The 6,000-nt window shown below is 26.6% G+C and overlaps 1 long non-coding RNA gene across 1 annotated transcript in view; it reads left to right on the top strand.

Annotated features, from left to right (window-relative positions):
- Window positions 1–2,456: 2,456 nt before the first annotated feature.
- LOC107869716 overlaps window positions 2,457–6,000 on the top strand; it is a 28,802-nt gene continuing 25,258 nt past the window's right edge. Inside the window, exons 1-2 of the long non-coding RNA XR_007054816.1 lie at window positions 2,457–2,603; window positions 2,749–2,829. This is a non-coding gene — a long non-coding RNA (uncharacterized LOC107869716). The remainder of the gene's footprint in view (window positions 2,604–2,748; window positions 2,830–6,000) is intronic.

Raw genomic sequence — 6,000 nt, 5'->3', positions numbered from 1 at the left:
AACTTTCTGTCATAGATAACTACAACTACATTTTGGTGGCCTCTACCAGCTTCATCACATGGTATGGCATGTACAAACGAATTTCTCTTGGCTATACCAGCATCACAAAGTCAGGCTGCATAAACAAAGCTTTTGTGTTTTTATGTAATAATAAATAAAGCTTTTGTGTTTTTATGTAATAATCACACTTTAATGTTGATAGTTTGTTTTTACGTTTTGATGTAACAATCACAGTTTAATGTACGAAACCTGCATGTTAATAGTTTTAATATGCAACGTTTCCCCTGCAATATTATTGGGCCCATGCTTGCACGACCTTCCACATCTAGTTACTACTATGTAGAAGAGTGAAGAAGCAGGCAGCTCTTCGTCAACATGTCTGCTTCTTCACTTACTTTAGCTGCTCCGTGGTTTTATTATATTATTCCTAATTAATTATTTTAAGTCATTTATATATAAAAAAATTAATAATACTTAATTAAAAAAAAGGTAAAAATAGATATTTATGACATGTTTATTTCAGCTGCTTCAATCGTAGTTTTATTATATCACCTCAAATTAATTATTATAAGTCATCAAGGTATTAAAAATAGTAATATTTAATAAATAATCAAATAGATATAAATGATAAATTAATTCTTGATATTTTAAATTAATAGAACATCTTATATAAGATTCATTTAAAAAAATTCACAAGTATGTTTGCTCCATGATTTTACTATTTACCCCTAATTAATTATTTTAAGACATTTACATAGAAGAGAATTAATAATATTTAAGAAAAAAAAGATAAAATAGATATTTATGACATATCTACTCCAGCTGCTTCAACTGTAATTTTACTATATTACCCCTAATTAATTATTATAAGTCATTTAGGTATTAAAAATTTAATAAAAATAAAATTGACATAAAATGATAAATTAATTCTTGATGTTTTAAATTAACATAACATCTTATATGAGACTTATTTAATTTTTTTTCACAAGTATTTTCTAATAGTAGTTTTGTTATATCTCTTCTAATTAGGTATTATAAGTCATTTAGGACATATTTGCTTCGCTGCTTCAATCATAAAATTTGGTTGACTCTCGGATTTATTTTAGTGCTACTTAAATTAAAATAGAAGAAAAAATATTATAAATCATAATAATTAAAAACTTAAATTATTTTAAGAATATAATTAACTATCAATGCCACAAAAATTTAGATAAGGAGAGTAACATATATTATTTAAAAATTACATAAAAATATTATAAATGACAATAGCTAACAATTTAAAATATTTAAAAATATATTAAGAACCCGATTGATTATCTAAATTATATTTGTGTCACATAAATTTGGGATAATTTTGGCATTTTATAATTTACATGTTTTATTGTTTTAATTTAGTAATTTGTTGATCCAAATGATGTTTTCGAATTTAACATGTTTTGAAAATTTAGTACTTTATTTATTTTAATTTATTTACTTTATTTTGGTAAAATATTATATATTTAAAAATTATGAAAAATAATAATTATAAGTCATAACTATTAGCATCTTATAAAACTTTAAAAACATATAGTATAAAATATGATTGACTTTTGAAATTTTAATAGTGTCACATAAGTTGTGATAAAGCAAGTAACATAAATTATTTGAAATTGCACTAAAAGATACTAAAATCACAAAGATTAACAACTTAAAATATTTTAAAAAATATATTGGCAAAAAAAAATTGATTGATTCACTAAATTCTAAAATTGGGACAAAGCGAGTAACATAAATTACTAAATTGCATAAAAGATACTATAAATCACAATAATTAGCAACTTAAATTATTTTAAAATTTGTATTAATAAAAATTTGATTGACACTCTAAATGCTATTTGTGCTACATAAATTGACATAACGTAAATAACATATGTTGGGTCCGTGTTGGCACGGGCTACAGTATCTAGTTTCAATAGAAATATGAAATAACCCATTAAAGTTAGCTATTTAACTTGAAAAAACAAAAGATTAAAACAAAAGAAACATTAAAAAGAAATAGTATTGAAAATTAAAGTTGCGGCTTACATGGTGGCTAATAATTATTTTAACATATTTTTTCTTTATTTTTAGTGCATGTAAGAGAATTTGAAAATATCAAATATTTGATAATTTTATCTTCACTGTGTGGGAATATATTGGGTTGTTGTTGTATCTTGTATGATTGAATTACAAAAACTCAATTTATCTTTATACCTTGACCACCCTATCATTAAATTTAAAAAGAAAATAGAAAAACAATAAATAATAAAGAACTAAACTTTTATTAGAAAAATAATAGATTCATACTATACGTTAGTAACTAATTTCTTTTTTTTTTTAAATTTAAAATTGGACACAGGGCCCATTTTATTAAAGTAGTAAAATGTACACGGACCCAAAAGTGACCTGGTCCAACTCCTCCAAGTAAAACAACTAAACAACATACAAATCGAAAATGGAAATATAATTAACTAGACAAAGTCCAAAATGGAGAGTGCCTGAAGCATCTAGAACGGCATCACTCCATGAACTCCGGTCATCTTCACGATGATGGCGACGAACTTGAGGTGATTGCAAGGACCAAGGTAAGTAACCCTTTTCCTACTTTTTAATTGTAAATCTTTCCGTTGTCTATGCGATGGATTAAATCTCAAATAAGATTTATACCACCATTGGAGATGTAGACAAAAGGACACTATCACCAATCTGCTAACAGTTTTGATGCCTCAGAGCCACGATGGAGAATTTACAACTCAAATCAATCACTTCTGGAGTATCTATATACAATGTATATCATTCTTTCAAGGCCAGGTACAACACTGAAACTTATTCGAAATTTCCAATATCCATATCTATTCGTTAGTAACTATGTTCTTTTCCAACTATCCATACTTTTTTTGCTTACTCTACAAATTACCCCTCTCTCACGCGCACATGCCTATCAATCATAAGCTACTGATTCTTGTCTTGTGTCCAATAAAATTTATATATATACTGAAAAAGCAGTTCAAAATGCACATACTGAAAAAGATTGTTCATTAATTATGTTGTGAAATGTTATTCTTTTGATTATACATTTATTTTATAGTTCATATTCATTAATAAACTCGTTATTTAGTGATAATATGTTACCAAAAATTTATTTTTGAATAAACAAATCACCAAACTAACAAACTTATCTTTCTCAAGAGAGAAAAAGATACTATGATTAATTAAAATCATTTTTGATAAATAATTTTCATGTTTTAAATCTATGTTGTTTGAATGCAGTGTTCAACCTTCATATACCTTTTCTCTACATTAAATTTCATTTTGATTTAGTACAGATAATATATAATAAAGAAACTAAATTATTCATAGTACGAATTTATATTTGTATAAAAAAATTACAAAACTAACAAACTTATTTTTCTCAAGAAAGAAAAACACTATGGATAATTCAAATCATTTTCAATAAATGATTTTCCTGTTTCAAAACATTTTTTTTTTCAGGGAAGAAAAAAACTGTAAATAAGTCAAATCATTTTCAACGAATGATTTTCTTGTTTCAAACGAATGCTACATTGTTAATAGGCATAATAACTTGACTTCAAATCACATCTATGACCTCCAACTTTGAGTGTGCACAAGTAGACACTTAAACTTGTATAAAATTGAAAAAGTAGACATACACGTCCTATGTGGCGTAATACACGTAGGATGCCATGTAGGACAAGAATTGACCAGATAGGACGCCACATAGGATGTGTGTCACTACTATTGTAGGGGGTGCGGATAGTGCAGGTAACTTAACATAGCTCTTGAAATGCTATGTCATAGCATTTGTTTTGACTTTATTAATGTTTTAACTATATGTTCCATATTTCTAGTTTTTATGTAGTCAAGTAGATTCTTTTTCATAAGTGTTTCTATTAATCTTATTTGCTCCATATCTTGTCTCCAATATTCTAAGTATTCATAGTTTATCATTTTATCCTATAGTAGTTGTAATTTTATAAATTTTTGTGTAATAACTTATTGTAACCGTACTATATTTGATATGTAATTTTATGGTATCTAAGTGATCCATTAACATTTGTTGTTTATGTATAGTATTATATAAACTATCATTTGTATCTTTTTTTTCTAAGGTTAATTTTATTCTAAGTAATTTTTCTTCTAATTGTCTTTTTTCTCTTTTAAGCTGATTCCTGTAATTAATTTCTTCATATAGCCAACTTTGTTTTTCTCTAACTCTTCTAATATATTCTATCATTTTTTAATCTATATAATATCTATCTGAATAATAACTATCTAAATATGAGTAGTAGCTATCATTATATAAATGTAAGTTTTCTATAGAACTTAATAACTCTTCATTAAAATGAAATACCTTTTCGTATATAATTTTTCTTATATATACTATTTCTATATCCTTAAGTATATACAAAACAAGTATTTTAAATTGATCTATCATCTCATCAGATAAGTAAATATTCATTCTTCATATGATGCTATTTTCAAAATATTCCCTCCAATCATATACATAACAAAAATATGGTCATCTTAGATCACTATATACTAGATTATTCTTAAATAACATGTTCTTCAGTAACTATTAGCATGGTAATCTGGAAACTTTTTCCCTAAACAGCGCCTCTACTTTGGTTACTCCCCTATCACAGCTTCTTTGCCTCACCAGTTTCACCTTTAGGATGACATAGTTCTTGAGAATTTTTCTCCTTTTCCACTTTGCTAATAAACTTCTTAATGTGCTATTCTTCGAATAATTCTACTATAAAGTAACTAATATGAGCTTATTATATTATATCATGATTGTCAGGAATTTATGAATTTAGCTATTCATAATTATAAATGAAAATATATGTTCTGGTAGGTTTGATAAATCTGTGCTTTGCTCATCCATAGCTTTTCCTTAGAAATATACCTGTTTTTATTAAATATTCAAAAGTTTCTGTGTACAAGAGAGAAGGCTTGCTTTCAACACATGAAAGTCTTGCCTTAGATTGTCATATGGCTTACATATTTATAATCCTAAAAGATGAAAACGCGTAAACTATTTACACTATTTCTAACTTTACATCTGTCAAAAAAGTAAAAGACTAACAATGGTCCTAACTTTACATTTGTCAAAAAGGTGAAAAACAAATAATGGCAAGTGCCAAAAAAAAAACTAAGAAAAGTCAAAAATAGTAAAGACTAATAATGTTACACAATTATTTATGTATCTTAAGTCAAAAAGACTATTCATATGTCATTGTTATGTCATTTTCATAGCTTGTTTCTTTGTTCTTTTTTATTTCTCCATTGCTCCGTTGTTATCTTTCTATCTTCCAGCTGGCGTCCTTATCTTCTTTTATTCTAGTTGAACTTCAGGGATCACATTATTTTCTCTATGGCATTTTAAACATTGGTGGTCTGGATATTTGTGTCCTATTAATTTGCAATATCTGGTTAATAATTCTTCTGAAATTAATTCCTTTTTAATTGCCCTTGTAGATGGTTGTTTTTCTAGATTGAGCAACGTCATAATCCATTGTTTAACTTCTTCCATATCAGACTGTCGTAGCTCCCTTGAATTTGAATAGATCATTAATTGGTCTCTCGAATAGTAGCTCCATATGGGATTTCCATTGAGATAATTGTTTCCTGGTTCTTGAATAATTGTAGTTATTCCTATAGTTCGCTTATTTGCATAAAAATCAGGTATCTCAAGTTTAGGTATCTCTGGCTATTGAACAATATCTTCCAGTGTAATCATATCTCTGGTTAATCCTATTTTTAGAACTTGTATAACTGGTTTAATTTCGTCATAAAACATCTCTACTGGTGCAATATAAAACTTTATAAAAAATAGATTTTCTTTGGTTATTTTCTTATAAGTGGCGAATGCTCTATATAATTCTGATATAGCTGTTAGTTCAGCTCCTTATTGGGTATATATGGTATTTAATAGTCCATAACTGAAACAGGTTTTAACTA

Source organism: Capsicum annuum, chromosome 4 (genome assembly GCF_002878395.1).
Source record: "Capsicum annuum cultivar UCD-10X-F1 chromosome 4, UCD10Xv1.1, whole genome shotgun sequence".
In the NCBI taxonomy this organism is placed as follows: domain Eukaryota; kingdom Viridiplantae; phylum Streptophyta; class Magnoliopsida; order Solanales; family Solanaceae; genus Capsicum; species Capsicum annuum.
Note: the sequence above shows the minus strand (reverse complement) of the source record. Positions and strands in the feature narration are given on the sequence as shown.